General features: G+C 30.4%; 1 pseudogene; it reads left to right on the plus strand.

Annotated features, from left to right (window-relative positions):
* The first annotated feature begins 259 nt into the window (after positions 1-259).
* Positions 260-12,624, plus strand: LOC129302741 (uncharacterized; annotated as a pseudogene).
* The last annotated feature ends 4,300 nt before the right edge of the window (positions 12,625-16,924 follow it).

The following is a 16,924-nucleotide window of genomic DNA, read 5'->3' on the forward strand; positions in this document are numbered from 1 at the left end:
ACTGTGTCTTTACTCTTGTTTCCCCTTTGTACAGTTTCGAAACTCTTTGATTATCCGAGTCAATGACATTCCCTTTTACTCAAAAAAAAAAAAAAAAAAGACAGAGATGTTAAGACAAAAATGCGGTCGTGTGCTGTGTCGGTCGTCATTAACGTGTCCATTGGGGCCATGCGTCATGGTTAACGTAGACAAGCAATTTCTCTTCCCGCTGTATAATAGACATTGGAGATCAGTGATCACGCTGCGCTCTTCACAATACGTTTAGCTTCTTGTTCGTACTCTGCCTTTTGAAGCCGATGAGTTGGATGAACAGATTGGAGGGCATGGATTGCTTGTACAAGAATCCCAATGAACCAATTGAAGCTCGCGTTCAGGACCTTCTTTCCCGAATGACTCTGAAAGAGAAGATTGGTCAGATGACCCAAATCGAGCGTCGCGTCGCAACTCCTTCCGCCATCAGGGACTTGTCTATTGGTACTATTTTATCTCTTACCTTTTTTCTCCTTCAGGATTTGAAGATTGACATGTTTGATATTCTGGTTCTGATATTTGAAGGGAGCATGCTTAGTTGTGGAGGGGGTGGCCCTTTTGAAAATGCCATGGTGTCGGATTGGGCTGACATGGTGGATGGATTTCAAAAGTTGGCTCTCGAGTCCAGATTAGGCATACCGCTCATGTATGGGATCGATGCAGTTCATGGTAATAATAGCATATACGGTGCTACTATATATCCTCAATGTTGGCCTCGGAGCTACTAGGCAGGTGCTTTCCCTTGAACTTGATTAGAGCACCAATTCTCCATTGGTAGTAATTTCTAAGTTCTCATGCTGTTTGATGTTCGTCAATTATACAAGTGGGGTCAAGAATCGATCCCGTAACAACTTGTTTGTCACTACAGCATTTGTACGAATATATAATTGCTGCTGTTCTTGACATTTCGTAGTTTTCATTTTTTGCTGGTGACTGCTTGTAGAGATGCAGATTTAGCAGAAAGAATTGGGGCTTCAACAGCACTTGAAGTTAGAGCAAGTGGGATTCACTATGTTTTTGCTCCTTGTGTTGCAGTAAGGCATCATAATTAACCCGTATTTTATTCTAATTGGAAATCATGCTAGATAAAACCATCCCCTTGTAATCGCGTCTCTGTATAAATGATAGATAAAATCATGTCTCACTTGAATGAACTAATGGACAGGTCTGCAGAGATCCCAGGTGGGGAAGATGCTATGAGAGTTACAGTGAAGATACTGAGATAGTCAGAAAGATGAGCTCCATAGTTTCAGGCTTGCAAGGTCATCCTCCACAAGGACATCAACATGGTCATCCGTTTGTCGGTGGAAGGTAGATGGAAACTTTCATGCAAGTCTTAGGGAAATATGTTTTCTATGGAAATAATAATCAAATAATTATGCTGACGGTTCACAACGGGATGACTCCATTTGAAAAAATTATATCTAGGTTTCACATAAAGAAATGTATTATCAAGAGGTCCTATAAATTTTATAAAATACTCTCAAATCTTAAATTATGTGCATTTACAACTTGACTAAAGGCATTGACAACCGGACAACGGTCATTTACAACTTGCTATTATAGGTTATTATTTTCTTTTATAAGTTATAAATAGCTGCTGCCTAATTGTCAATACTCTTAATCAAATTATAAATATACAGGATCTAAAATTTAAAAGTATTTTATAAATTTTATGAGATTTTTTAAGAATAAATGTCCTTATGTGAAATGTAATTTTTCCACTCCATTTTTGTGCATTTTATTTTTTAAATTTTGTAGTCTATTCATATGACTTTTCCAAAGATTGACTCACCCGAGAAAAGAAACTTTTCCATAGAAAAAATGTTCTCTACGAAAATAGGAGGGATAGACTGACTCATTAGCCGATGGGAGCAATTGCCCCCACAAGACTAGAAAATAATATACAAAATAACTCAGAAAAATTTCAATTACCCACTTTGAAAAAAAAAAAATTCACTTATCTCTCTAAAAATTTATTTAACTCATACCTAATCTATATGTTATAATCTCAAATAATGATAGTTTTAGAATGGAGAGAATAATAATTCAAAAAATAAAATTCTCTATTTTTTTAAATAAAAAAATTATTACAGAAAATTTATCTACTAAAGATAAACAAATTTTATTCAATACAAAATAAAAAATAACTCCAATAACTATAAAAAAAATTTTATATTCGGTGTACATTATAATTTCATGTAATATGTCTTATTCTTTAGCAATAAATTTTAACAAATTTTTAATTTGAATGTAATTTAATAAATATTTAAAATGATATGTTTAAAAAAATCATATTTATCTTGGGCAAAAATTTCCCCCCATCATTCAATTTTTCTTGGTACGTCAAATAGTGATACTTATAAAAATATCACAAACCATCCCAATTACAATTTATACTAACCCTTGATAGCATATGACTTCATTCTTTTCTGCTTTTTTTCTTTTTTAATTTGTAGTCTATTCATATGATTTTTTCAAGATTGACACATGCCCTGGAGAAGAAGTATTCCATTTCAGTCTTCTTTTAGTTACTTCAGTGATGAAAATTTTCATGTTTCTGAAGTTTCCATGCTAATCTTTATGTTTTAATGTTCCCCATTTAAACACTTGGCTACTTTGTCTTACAGATCCTCTCATAGCTGGAAAATTCTTCAAACTAGGGGTCATACATTGGTCTCTGTCAAAATTGTTTACTTATATGCTATCAATATTTCAGGAACAAGGTTATTGCCTGTGCAAAGCACTTTGTTGGAGATGGAGGTACTGAGAAAGGCAAAGATAGGGGAAATACAGTATTAGCATATCAAGAGTTAGAAAGGATCCACATGACCCCTTATTTGGACTGAATTTCACAGGGTGTTTCAACCATTATGGTTTCTTATTCAAGTTGGAATGGAAGCAAACTCCATTCTCACCATTTCCTTATTACTGAAATTTTGAAAGAAAAACTAGGTTTTAAGGTAAGACAACCATGATGATAGGAATTAGTGTTGAAGATATTGTTGGCTTTGTTGTTCTGTCTCTTCTCCAAAGAGGATAACACTCCTTCCTGTTTCATTATTTGAATAAAACACTACCATAACTGAAATTCTTTTCCTTTTTCATCTGTTTTACACCATTTGAATTAATGGTTTTGTTTAAGTTACACCATTATTGGCTCTGCTATAGGGTATTGTAACTTCTGATTGGATGGGAATTGATAAACTTGGTACACCAGGTGAGTTAGATTACTGAAACTGCATCTTGTCAGCTGTTAATGCTGGAATTGACATGGTAAGAATCTTCAATTCTAGAAACCTCTATCATGGTTTGCTTATCTTTTCTTTTCTTTTCGTGTTTTTTTGCCCTTGTTTTCCTTCATCTATTCAAGAAAATTTTTAAGTGATTGTGCCTTATGAATTTAAAAAGTTTGTTGAAGAGTTGACCTCCCTTATAGAATCAGAGGGAGTACCAATTGCCAGAATTGATGATGCTGTTAAACGAATATTGAGAGTGAAATTTGCTTCTAGTCTTTTTGAATCCCCTTTATCTGATAGATCTTTGCTAAATATAGTTCGTTGCAAGGTAAGGAATAATTCAGAATATTTTCAAATACTCTTTCACATGTTAAGTCTGACTTCTTGCCATATTTCGAGACTTGATCAAGTTGAATCTATTTCACATATTCTTTTATTCCCCCTAATCCTCTTTGTGGGCCACTTCCATCTTGTTTTATCAAAATCAAGTAAAACTTTAAATATTATTAACTTTATTTTAAAATTTAATAAGTTTTCACATCTATTATCTAATAAGGATAAATATAATTATTTTTATTAATTTTTCATATCATTTAACAAAGGCAAAAAGGTAAAAATGAATATAAAAAATGGGGAAGTGCCTTATAAATAAAACAAAAATCAAACTTGACTCTCTGTCATATAAATAGGATTGGAGAAATAGTATTTATTTACACTTAATTTAGAGATTTGTATGTTGTCCATCTCATTGCATTTTGAAATAATTCTCAAGTTGTGTAATGTTAAAACTGGTTTGAGGTTTTGTCACATATAAATATCTTTTGCAAGTTTCCAGCAGTTCTTTCCTTAAATTTCCTTAATCAAGGATTTCCATTTTCCTCATTTGTGAACATTTAAATGTATAATAATGATTAATAGATTTTAATCAGTGCCACTTACATCTTCCTATACATTTCTTAAAAACTTGCTTATCAACCACCATTTTTGCAGAAACATAAAGACCTTGCACGTGAAGCAGTTCAAAAGTCCTTGGTTCTATTGAAAAATGGAAAGCTTCATAGCAAACCTTTTCTTCCTTTAAACAAAAAAGCCAATAGGATTCTTGTAGCTGGAACTCATGCACATGATCTAGGGTTTCAATGTGGAGGTTGGACCAAAAATTGGCAAGGTGAAAGTGGTCTAATTACAATTGATATGCCTTTGCTTTCAGTACTTTTGTGGGTGTTTTGATTCTAATAGGGAAAATTGAAATTAAAGATCTACGATAATCAATCATTAGGACCGCGAAATATTGAAATTGAATTTAAGAATTTTGGTCTTTTTTTTGTAGTTTTAAAAAATAATATTTTGACTAAAACACCCATATGTAATTATTACTTATTTTGGCATGTATTTTTTTGCAACGTTTTAAAAGCTGGACCGGTCATTGAATCGGACGAGGCACTGGCTCACGGTTCATTGGTCGAATCAAGGTCGAACCGGTTGATATTAAATTAATATATTTTTAATTTATGTATCATAATTAAATAAAAAATACATTTAAATATGCATTTTTTTCAAAAATATATTATAGATGCTTGATAATATAATTTTTTATTGATAAATACATAATTAATATTAATTATAACTAAAGCTTTTCATTTAAATCTCAAGAAAGATGTAATTTAATTTTAATTTTAATTTATTTTTTTTATTTTTTTAATTTTTTTCGGTTTTTTCATGAGAACCGGTTCGGTTTTGTCCGGTTTAACCGATTGTTGACCGGTTCTCTACTAACCAATTTTTAGGGGTCAATCAAACCGGACCAGGAGCCGGTTCCCAGTTCAACCGGTTGAACCGGCCGGTTCAGTCTGATTTTTAAAACCCTGCTTTTTTGTGATTTTCCCATTATCTTAAATCACAGATGAATCGTTTAATATGGTTTGATCCCTCAAATAAACTGACATCCTTAATTATTCACAATCAATTGCACTTGCACACTTTTGATAATCTTTTGATTGAGCTAGTTGGTAAGAAAATAGATGATATTTTTTTTTTTTGGAAACTAAGATTCTCCTCTTAAACTCCCAGCATGTGAGACTAATCAAGAAAATCTTGGTAATTGATATAAATTTTATTCTTTAACAAAATATAATCATAATTATTTGTTAAATTAAAATGAAAATAAAATTTATTAGAATTAAATTCTAAAGAAACAATATAAAAATTATATTATTAGTGATAGTGACAAGGAAAAAAATTCTCTTAATATAAGAAATATTTATAATAAAAGTGATAGAATCAGTGTATATTAGAATCATGGTTTTTTTATTTTTTAACAAATGAAAAAAATGTAACTATTTTTTGAATGGGAGAGAAATTCTTTTTGATAAAATGTTCACCGTAACCAATCAAAGAATGTTATTTTCTATTTTATTATAAATTTTTATTTAAATAATATTTTTTTAGTATGGTCAAAAAAGTCAAAAATTAATTTTAGCTTATAAAAATGTAAAAGTTAAAGAGAGAATTACAATATTACAAGCATGTCCCAAACAAAAAATTAATTGCACCCAAGTCCTACCTACATATATACAAATTTTGACATATATGGTACTAAAAATAATTAATTTCTTTCTTTGGAATCTATTTATAATTCTCCCAAAATTAATACTTAAATAATAGCCTCTATTCAAAATTATAAGGTACTTTTAACTAATTTACATCTTTGACTAGTTTAATTAATGACATTTAAATTAAACAATTGTTTTATACTTACCCTTATTTAATAGCACATTTCAATAAAAAAAAGTATTAATTATACCCTTAATTAAATATATCTTGAAAAAAATTGTTAATAACACCTTTAAATATTCAAAACATATTTTTTTTATGATACTTAAAAAAACTTACAATATTAAACAGACGGAGTAAACCATTATTGCTTTTGGTAGAATAAGCACCATAATGTTATTTGATAAGCATAAGTGTGTGTGTGTGTATAAAGTTTGAGACATCGAAATGTCATATAGGGAAAATAAATTTTTTTTTTATTGGTACAAATGAACATTTATTCTAGAGATGGGGGACGAGAAGTAAATTTTCAATTTCATCTTTCGTTTAGATAGAGAGAAAAATAGGGAGGAGGAAAAACTCCTAAAATTAATAAAAATATTATTATTTTTGGTACTTTCTCTTCGTAGTTTTCTCTCTTTCTTATTTTCTTTCAATCCAAATATATCTAAACATCACTATTTCATCTATGAAAAAAAAAACTCTATTATGAAACTTTTTAGCTTTATATCTTTCTGATGTAAAACACTAAAACTTGAAAAACAATCAAAACAATTAGGGAGGAATACTCTTAAATCTCACACAATATTCCAAATTATTCCAGCTCCATTGATAACTTGACCATAACAAATTGACCACTCATATAGTTGTCAATATAATTTATGATATTCAAGGTACTGTATGAGACATAGAAGTAATTCTTTTAAAGAACTGCCTCCCACCCCTAACCTAAACTTATACATATTTATGAGTGCGTAGAAAGAAAGAGAAAGGGGTTGTATTTTTGTTAATTACAAAAGAGGCCTAAGCTTAAGAAAATCTGTACTTTATCTGGAAATAATAAATACATTGGCCAAGCCCTAATGGGCTAAGCCTTATGGGTAAATTTGCACAAAAGATATTAATCTTGAGAGGATGATATAGAGGTCTAAAAGGATCATTTAATTCAATCTATATCCCGAGTACTAAACTTTAAAAATTTACAAATTTGGCTTTCAATTTTGTAATTCATTATAATTAATTTACAACTTATGTTCAAGATTTCAACATGGTTAGAAAATAAATAAATTTATTTTTACTATTAAAATTTGAAACACAAGTTGTAAATTCATTACAATAAAGTTGGAAAATTGAGAACCGGACTTATAAATTCATGGAGTTTGGCACTTAGGACTTAAGTTAAATTAATTGATCCTTTTGGAATCTTTTTATCATTCTCCCATTAATCTTTTGTAAAAACACTTATTTAAAGTCCAAATTTGATCAAAAGATATAAATCTTCTTTAATCATTCCCATTATCACTCAGAAATAAAACATTTGACCCTTTAGAAATATGCCCATTTTAATTAAAAGAAAACTTAATGACATTGACTGAACAACATAGAACTTACACATTATACTCTCAGCTAGACAAGAGCCAGATATATGCATATACAAAATGATAGATATAAATTTGAAACCTATGGTGTACTTGTGTGACTTTCTCATGATGATACTACTTTTGTTACTAGATTATGGTAGTTAATATTAAATCATAATATACATTTATGTAAGTTGGATTATCAAATAAGCAGGAAAGATGGTCATTAAAAACAAATTCCTAAAGGAAAACAAAGAAATGTTACAAATTGTATTGGAGATAGCTATTTGGATTGTTCACTAAAAACTTCCATCGCAAGGTCTCCCTCTCTCTCAGTGCTTCACATTTTTTTTTTTGAAAAATATATATAGTCTTAAACAAGTAGCCTGAGCTCAATTCAACCCATTTACATTATGTTTGGTTGGAGGTGAGGGAAGAAATTTTAATAGAGAGCAATAGGGTGAAGGGACGGGGAGAAATCCTCTAATTTTTTTAAGGGGGAGGTTTTGGAGGGGAAGGAACCCTCCCTTCCAACCAAATAAGAGGTTAAAGGGGATCATTTGCCCTACCTTGCCTAACTCACAATCTACCATGTTGGCTTGCTTATAGAATTTTTTTTAATAATCTTTGTTTATAATTTTAATTTAATTAAGAAAATTATTTGTTATTATTTATTTTAAGTATAACTTTATTTGATTCATATTAGAAACATAATTTTATGCTTGATTTTGTTATTTATCATTTTTATATTGATAAAATAATTATGTATAATGTATTACTCCTCCAATTTTGAATATTTGTCACTTTCTAGAAGCATAATTTGGTCCACTTTATAATTCATTAGTTGATACGATTTGGTTTGTTTCAAATTAAAATTTCATAACAACCCTTATGAGAGAGAGAGAGAGAGAGAGAGAGAAATAATATTATATGATTGGTTTACTTTTTGCTTTTTACTTGAGGGTAATGTTTGAGATTTTACTTACTTTTATTCCTTATATTTTTATTTTATTGGTATTGATGAGATTAGTAGAAATAATTTATAAATAGGACCGGAGGGAGTACTTGCTTATATTTGCATATTGGCATATAAAGGTGAGTTGATTGTAGCTCATCTTGTAAACACGTGACTTGTTGTGGTGTGTTGATCCATATTACTACCTCTACTTTCATACTCAAATGCCTCTTTTTTTTTTTAAAGCTCAAATATGGAAAAAAAAATTAAATAAGTAGGCAGAGGAACCTTTACAAGATTGCTCTTACTACTCACAATTAACTCCAAAATACAAGGTAACTATAGGAATAACCTGAGAGAATTATCAATTTTGTAAAATTTACAAGAATGGAATCCTAAGTTTTTGAAATTCAAAACAAATGAACATACATTTATAATTCAAAAATTAGAGTAAAAGATGTTCAGAAAGCATGAGATACCTATTTGTAACAAAGCATTTGCATTTGGTTTGGGAAAAATCACATTTTAACACAACATACAATGATGTACTATAGCTTGCTTTAGATGTGATGTGGCTCATTTGCCTATGTGTATTCATTGTGGCACATTGCGCAAAATTTGACAGCAAACTTGTTGTTATAAGACAACACTTGAGGCAAACTTCAAATGTGCCCGGATTCTCCATTCATCATTTAATTGAGGTAATATAGGTGTCTATAGAAAGATTTTTTAGAGCTTTAGATAATAGCATTGGTCTCACAATCAAATTAATTTTCAATCAAAAGTTAAATATCCATTTTCAAACTTACTCCTTTTTTAACAATAACACACATAAAACAACTTAGGTGTCCCATATTTAATCCAAGTGCCAAAAGCTCATTCCAAACCTTAGAACACACTCAATTGACTATAATAGACACGTGCAACATACCGTGACAACCAAACACCACATATATCACATTTTCACTGCTCAACCCTTTAATCATAAAAATAAAAGGGGGAGCCAATTTATTATGGATAATGATAATTCTTTACAAACATCCACCACATAAATATATCATACTTGCACTAGTATTTTGATCTTATCAAAATATTAAACTTTCTTATACTATTACCTTATGGCCTAAAATACACCAATCAATCTCAAAACATTAAATAGTGCAAGTAGTAAAAAATAATGCACTCTTAGTTGGCAATATATCCAACAAAATATGCATAATAAATTTACATGAGGTTTACAATTAAGATAACAGGATCCTATGCCTTAGATCATTTCCTTTGATCCTATTCTGATAAGCTAGTCTCTATAATATCGAAGAAAGAGGAATGAATATAGCCACTCATTAACCAAGGTCAATCTACCTTATGCAAATGCATGTTAATTAATTATATATGCAAATGACAATTTCAGTTCTTTCACAAATTTATTTGTTTTTCAAAATGTTGACACAACTATCAAACTAGCAACTATGTAGACAAGCATAATCACATATTGAAACTCACATCAATTATAAACATCAAAACACATATAGAGTCATAATACTAACAACCAAGTACTTTTGTCAATTATGTCAAACCACAATACTAACAACCATTTGGCTGGAATATGAAATGCATGATCAATACTGTTTTTATACCCTCTTAATATCTTCAACATGAAACTGGTGGCTATCTAGTTGCTATATCTGTGAACTCGAACTAACTAAGCCTTCCACTTGTGATAAGCTACTTAACCAAGGCTATTACACTTACTTATGAGTCACGATTTTCCCTAATACTAACAACCATGAGGTATTGTACCCTTAATCTAACTTCGTCATGAATCAGTAGAGATTAGTTAGGTTCGAGTCTATTGAAAGACAAATGGGACAGTCCCTTAATAACCATGGGATAATGGCTACCTCTCAATTCCAATGATCGGCAATCTAACTAACTTCTACTTTCAACAATAAGCCGCTATTACCACATGAATTTATGATAACTACTCTCCTTATAGGTGAACTCCTATCATAAATGATCATGACTTGCACATAGCATTAACATGTAACATGCAATTTTATTGACATCAATATCATCATATCATACTCATCACTTTCATCACAATCATACTCACATATACCTTAATTCACAATTTTTTCTTTTTGATTAATTTTATATATGTATGCACCTTATTGTCATCAATTCAAAAATATACTTGCACATCACATAAAATCATGGTTTCCAACCAAATTCTTTCAACATAGAGTCAATTAACAAACAAATATATAAATTAACTTTTCCCTCATTTCCTTCAACTTTTGAAAGATCAAAAGTTTACCTTTCAAAATGCACACTTCCAAAGCTCTTCAAGCTTAAAGAGTGCCAATTATGGTTAGTCTACAATTTAATCACAAGGATAATAATTAATATCCTTATTAGAATAAACTTCAACACTCTAACTCAATTCTCCCAACTAACAATATCACAACTTCTTACTTTGAAATATACCCATTGGGTTTATTAGTTTCCCTTGACTCACGTTGTCATTAATGGATCATTAAATCACCATTAATGATTATCAAACACCTCCAACAACCTCATTTATGGCTATTTTTGGATAATTAATGCTCCCACCAACCAAAAACTTGTGAAACCATTGATATCATACTTAAATAGTCTAAGCAACTCTCATTAATTTTATTTTAGTCAATAAATTTGGATTCATAGCCTATATGGATCGAAAATCATTATCCAACACAAACCCTAGCTTAACTCTTTAAAAAAATAGAAGAGAAAGGGAGAAGGAAGCTTCATACACTTACTTTAGATATTTTCTAGCTCTAATTTTATAAGCCTTAGGAGATCTCAATGTTTCTCTTCATTTACGCTTTGTTTCTTCTCTTATAACTGTAGATTTTTGACTATATACCATGGTGTATGCACCACGTGCTGTGGTGCATGGCATAGAAAGGTCTTTTCTTTATTGATGGTCATATGTGTGTCACGATGAATGTGTTGCCCACCAGGGCATATAGCACATAACCATTTTCTTCTTATTTTCTCCATTTTTAATGTCCAGGTAACTTGACTTTACTTTAAACTCAAATTTAAGGTTGAAATTACAACCAAAAACACCTATTAAACCTCTCTAGTCACACATCACACTAATTCGCAACTTCACTTCATTAAATTTAACTCAATCCTGGTTAATTTTTGAAAGATATTACAACCTTGCCCCATGTTATAAGGACTTAGAGTTGAGTAGTAAGATTGTATATATGTGTAGGTGTGTGATTATTTTATTTTATATTACATTACAAAATTAGCAAATATAAATATAATATATAAAGTATATAACCTAAGGTTGAAGTTGCAATTTTTTGAATGATAATTTAAATACATTACAGTACAAATGACTTGAAAATTCAACAATTTACATAAAAAATTCTATCTATTATGTAATTAAAGAATTAAAAGAAAGCACAATTACATGAAAATGAATTAATTTTGATTTTTCAAGAAATATCAAACTTCATCATCAACTTGCACCATTAATTTTAATGTTCTTTTTTTAAAAAAATAAACATTTGAAAAAGGTAAAGACATAGGCTGGCCTGATCTCTTATTGGTCTAGTCTATTAGATCTTGGGCTAACTTTTAATCTTATAACCCAATTTATTTTCTCATCTCCAATTTTCTTCTATGCTTTGTGCTAATGCTAATTTTTCATGCTTTATATTTATACCACTCTTTTACTTCCTTATTCCATATGATTGCTACATTTAAGCCTTGCGCACTACTTTAGGAACAACGCTCTTGGATGCCATTAAGGAAGCTGTGGGAAATGAAATAGACATTATTTATGAGGAGAGTCCATCAAAAGACTCTAGAACATAATGACATATCTTTTGCCATTGTAGCTGTTGGTGAAAAACCCTATGCTGAATTTTTCGGTGACAATTCTGAGCTCGTAATTCCTTTAAATGGCCCTAACATTATAAGCTCAATTGTAGACAAATTCCCAACATTGGTTATTTTGATATCTGGAAGACCCTTAGTGTTAGAGCTGTGGTTGTTAGAAAAGATTGATGTTGTTGTTGTTGCTTGGTTACCTGGCACTGAAGCTTAGGGAATCATAGATGTTATCTTTGGAGATGTTGACTTCAAGGGTCAGCTTCCTATGACTTGGTTTAGAAGAGTCAAGGATCTTGATCAACCTAACTATGGGGTTAAAATGCATGATCCTTTATTCCCACTTGGATTTAGGTTGACATGTTCTAAGAACTAAGGTCCCGTTTGTTACTAGAAAGGAATAGGGTGAAATGAATTGAAAAAATAAAGATAAAAATGAACTAAATTTTTCTTCCCTCCATTGTAAGTATGATGAAACTCATTAATATATATTATAAATGTGAGAATCATCACACTCTCTAAAAATCTCATAAAGCATAATTCTCAGCCCTATGAACTAAATTACCTCTCCCTCTTATGAATGTGCTCACATATCATCTTTAGTCATCTTATCTTTACCTTTATTTTTACAATTGATTTCATTCCAGACATTTCTAGTAAGCAAACAGGACCTAAAACCTCATTTTGGTTTGATTGAGTGTGTATTTGATTTTCAGTTTACATTTGGCAAAATTCCATTTAGGGGATCCAACTATTTATTGGATTTAACAAAAACACATTTCAGATATAGTTTGAATGTATTTTTGAGGGGTTACCTAAATAGGCTTTGAATCTTTTGCAGCTATGTAAATATATATATTTATTAGGGGAGATATAAACAAACAAGACTCTGTATGGAATGTAGTTTCCTTCTTTACACTCTTTCTCATTCCTTTGCATCACTTTGTGATATTTACATTAATTTATTTATGTAATTGCAGAAGTTGTAAACTACATTTTTATTTAAGGGTGTACATGGTACGAGTTCAGGACAAGTTTATCCCATGTCCTCTCTCAAAAATAAGTTGGGTTGAATTTTTGTTCCGTGTCTCATCTAATCTCAAAGGTGGCCCTATCTCATTTAGGATCGAAACAAGGTGAGACAAGACTAGAAAATCTAATTAAAGAAAAACAATGGAAATAGAAAAGATAAAAATGCAAAAACTAATAAACTAATCTCTTTGATTATATTCATGCCTTCAAATTATAAGTAATCAAGCATGCTTTTTTTCTCCAGTAAAAATCCATTTGTTTCAAAGTATTATTCATTAATCTCCTTTAGATTTCAAATAATGAGAATTCTTGTAGATTTAACCTAAAATGTATTATTTTGTAAACTCAAATGTCAATATATTACCTTAAATTACAAGTTTAAAATACACTTGATGGAGAACTAATAGCATACATGTATCTTATAAAGGCAGCAATAAAACTAGCATAAACAACAAAACTTAAATTCAAGACAATATTTCTCAAATTACATAACTTTCTTAAATTCACAACAATACAAATAAACAGCTACAAATCGCAAGTAATAAAATATTAGATAATTTACTGTTTGTTTGCATTAGAAGTATAATCGATTTTTTGGGCCAATTAATTAATTTGACTGAAAATTACCCAAACAGCCAAAAGTCTCACAATCAATTGTTTTAACCCAAATCACGTTTTGACTAAAGCTTATGGGAGTAGCTTCAAAATTACAATTCTACTGTTCTATGCATTTATCACTTTTCAAATATTTCACTTTCCAAATATATCCCTTAATTAATGCATATATTTTAGTGTTCTTCTTTCACCTTCCATCCAATACTACTCCCATCTTAAAGCAAGAGACCCGTATGATTCCCCTGATTTTGGCTTGTCCCAGTGTTGGAGCGAGATGGATAACCTAATTCTTGTTTGATGGTCTCATTTTTGGTATGTACGTTAAATTATTAATATTAATATAATTTAAATTTCTATAATTAACTAGGTATATAAGTTAAATAATATATTTTACTTATTAGATAAAAGGGAAGACATAGTTTTCGGTCCATGCACTTTACTTGCATTTTACTTTTGGTTCTTGCACTTTTTTTTTTAGTGTTTTATATCCCTACGCTTTGTTTTTCATTATTTTAGATTCCTCCAAGGTCCCTACACTTTATTCATGGAGGGACCTAAAATAATGAAAAACAAAATTGTAGAGACCTAAAATACTGAAAAAAGTAGAAGAACCAAAAGCAAAACACAATATCCTAAAAAAATTTAACTCAAGGCTAATTGGGTAATTAAGGACAAATTAGACAATTGAGAGTTAACTTGAATTAAAAAATAATGTATGGATGTCTAATGGGTTTATCAGATCCGAATTAGATATTAGAATTGAACCCTAGGTGGTATTGGGCTATATTTGGACATAATTAAATGGACCATGTTCGGAACATTAATTTTTTGTCTTTGGCTATTGCCAAAAGTCCCTTGGCCTTAGCCAAAACTCAATCTTTAAACCTCCAAATTCGCATTCAACTCAAAAAATTAAAGAGTTAAGTAGGAGTCTAAAGGTGAGCGAGGAGAGCTCTGCTAGGTTGTGGATAAGTCTATATGAATCTCCTAATCACTTGGATTGACCATTATTGGTGCTATTGAGCTTATCGAAGGCTCCATTTGATATTCACAAGTACTCTTGGTTGGTAAACCAAGAGTTGATGTAACCAATAATTTAATTATAATATATCATTGTGTCTATATTTACACTTTAAACACTATTTTGGATGGCTTGAAATAAGCAAAATGAGCTTATGAATGAATATATTGATTTTGAACTATTACCCAATTATAAAACATGACTAATTGTGATAAAATGCTTGGTGACTATGTTTACATAGATGTTATGTGGTGTTTGAAATGTGAATTGTAAACTCAGACTAGCTATGATTTGATTATATATATGATAAGCTATTGTAAACTACAATATGATGTGAACTATGATAAGCATGTAAGTTTTGAAAATTATGAGGATGATGAATTATTATGATATGCATGAGCTTTAATTTGCATATGTTGATTGAACTTACATGATCATAATGCATAAGAGTTCACCCTAGCATAGTAGAGGAATTATGATAGAAAATTCACTTGGTGTAGCCTCCATTGAATTTGCACATAGTGGTTGGCATACTTTATTACTATATATGTTTAGTATTGTCAACAACTTATAGGTGTAGCATAGGTCGGGCACAATGCTCAATACCACTGGTCCTGGATTGGATGGTGTGAGTCAGGCACTTGTGACACTTCAAAATTCAAGTAGGGAGAATTCATGGTCTGAGATTAAGTGTAGAAGCTTTTGGCCGGGTGACCCTTCACAATTGGAGAGCGGGGCTAATTTAATCTCATAAGCTAGACCTATATAAGATAATAGCCTATGAATTTGGGTCAGACGATATAAGAAGTAGTATAAGATGGTTGCATTTGATCATGCAAAGTACATTCTAAAGACGAATTGTGAATAATGTTGATTTGCCTTATGTGATATTAAACGCTTAATTATTGTGATTGCCATACTTTAATATGCTTAATTAAATTGCATGATTACTAAGATGTTTATCTCATTCCCGTAATTTAATGTTTATAGGCAAAGATCAAACTAAGAGCAAAAGGGAGGCCTCAAAAGCTAGAGACTGAGTAATTAATTGTAGTGTCTTTAGTTTTATTTTCTATGTGTAATTTAAATACATATTTTCTAACTAGGGGTCTTTCATATTGACTTATGTTTATTTAAAGTCTACTTGTATTTATAACCTTAAACATTGAATTTAGTCTTTTTGGATTGTCTTGGTCATAGAAAGGTACAAACCCTTAATCTAACAATGGTAGTTTGCTAAGATATTTTGAATAAGTATATCTTGACAAGTTAGATGAGTTTAACATGTTTTAGGTGATTATTTAGCTTGAATGTAAATAATTACATTTTCATCATATTATTATGTGTCTTATAGTGGTTGGATGGTCAATTCTTGTATTAAGAGCTATTTGATATTTGTGACTATTTAGACAATTGTATAAGGACTTACTGAGTGTGATTCAAGCCCTTATGTCGGTTAATGGCTTATGGTGTGATATTTAGATACTTGGTCAATGGTTTTATGGGCAAAATGTGAAATTGTGGTCTTGAGTATTCAAATTTGTTGTTTAATGTCAAATTGACATGAGAATAAAACCATTAGCTAGATTATAAAATTGTTGATGTGTGGACATTTGATTCACCTCAATTGGAGATGTGAGCTAAAAGTTATGCGCGTTAGAAGTTCTTGATTAGTAGTTGTCATGACATCTTTGGCTACGACTTATAGATTTTTAGCTACAACTAAAGGAGTTCCTAAGACCATTTTGCCATTGTCAAAAGAGTATTGACCGTAGCCAAATCTTCTTTGGAAGTGTCGACTGCTTCTTAATTTGCTCTAGCTGCATCTAATTGCCTTTGTTAATTAAAAAAAATAGCCCTTTTGACCTTATCTTGACTTGTTTTCAATTCTAAATGTTTTTCATGCTTCTCAAATACTTTTTACTTTGATTTATAATGGTTAAATGACTTTCTAAATTTAGTTTTGAGATTAAATAATTTATACAATTTTATCTTTGTAAGGTTTTTT

This window comes from Prosopis cineraria, unplaced genomic scaffold (assembly GCF_029017545.1).
Source record: "Prosopis cineraria cultivar Desert tree isolate PC_DT_omini unplaced genomic scaffold, ASM2901754v1 PC2, whole genome shotgun sequence".
Classification (NCBI taxonomy): Eukaryota; Viridiplantae; Streptophyta; class Magnoliopsida; order Fabales; family Fabaceae; genus Prosopis; species Prosopis cineraria.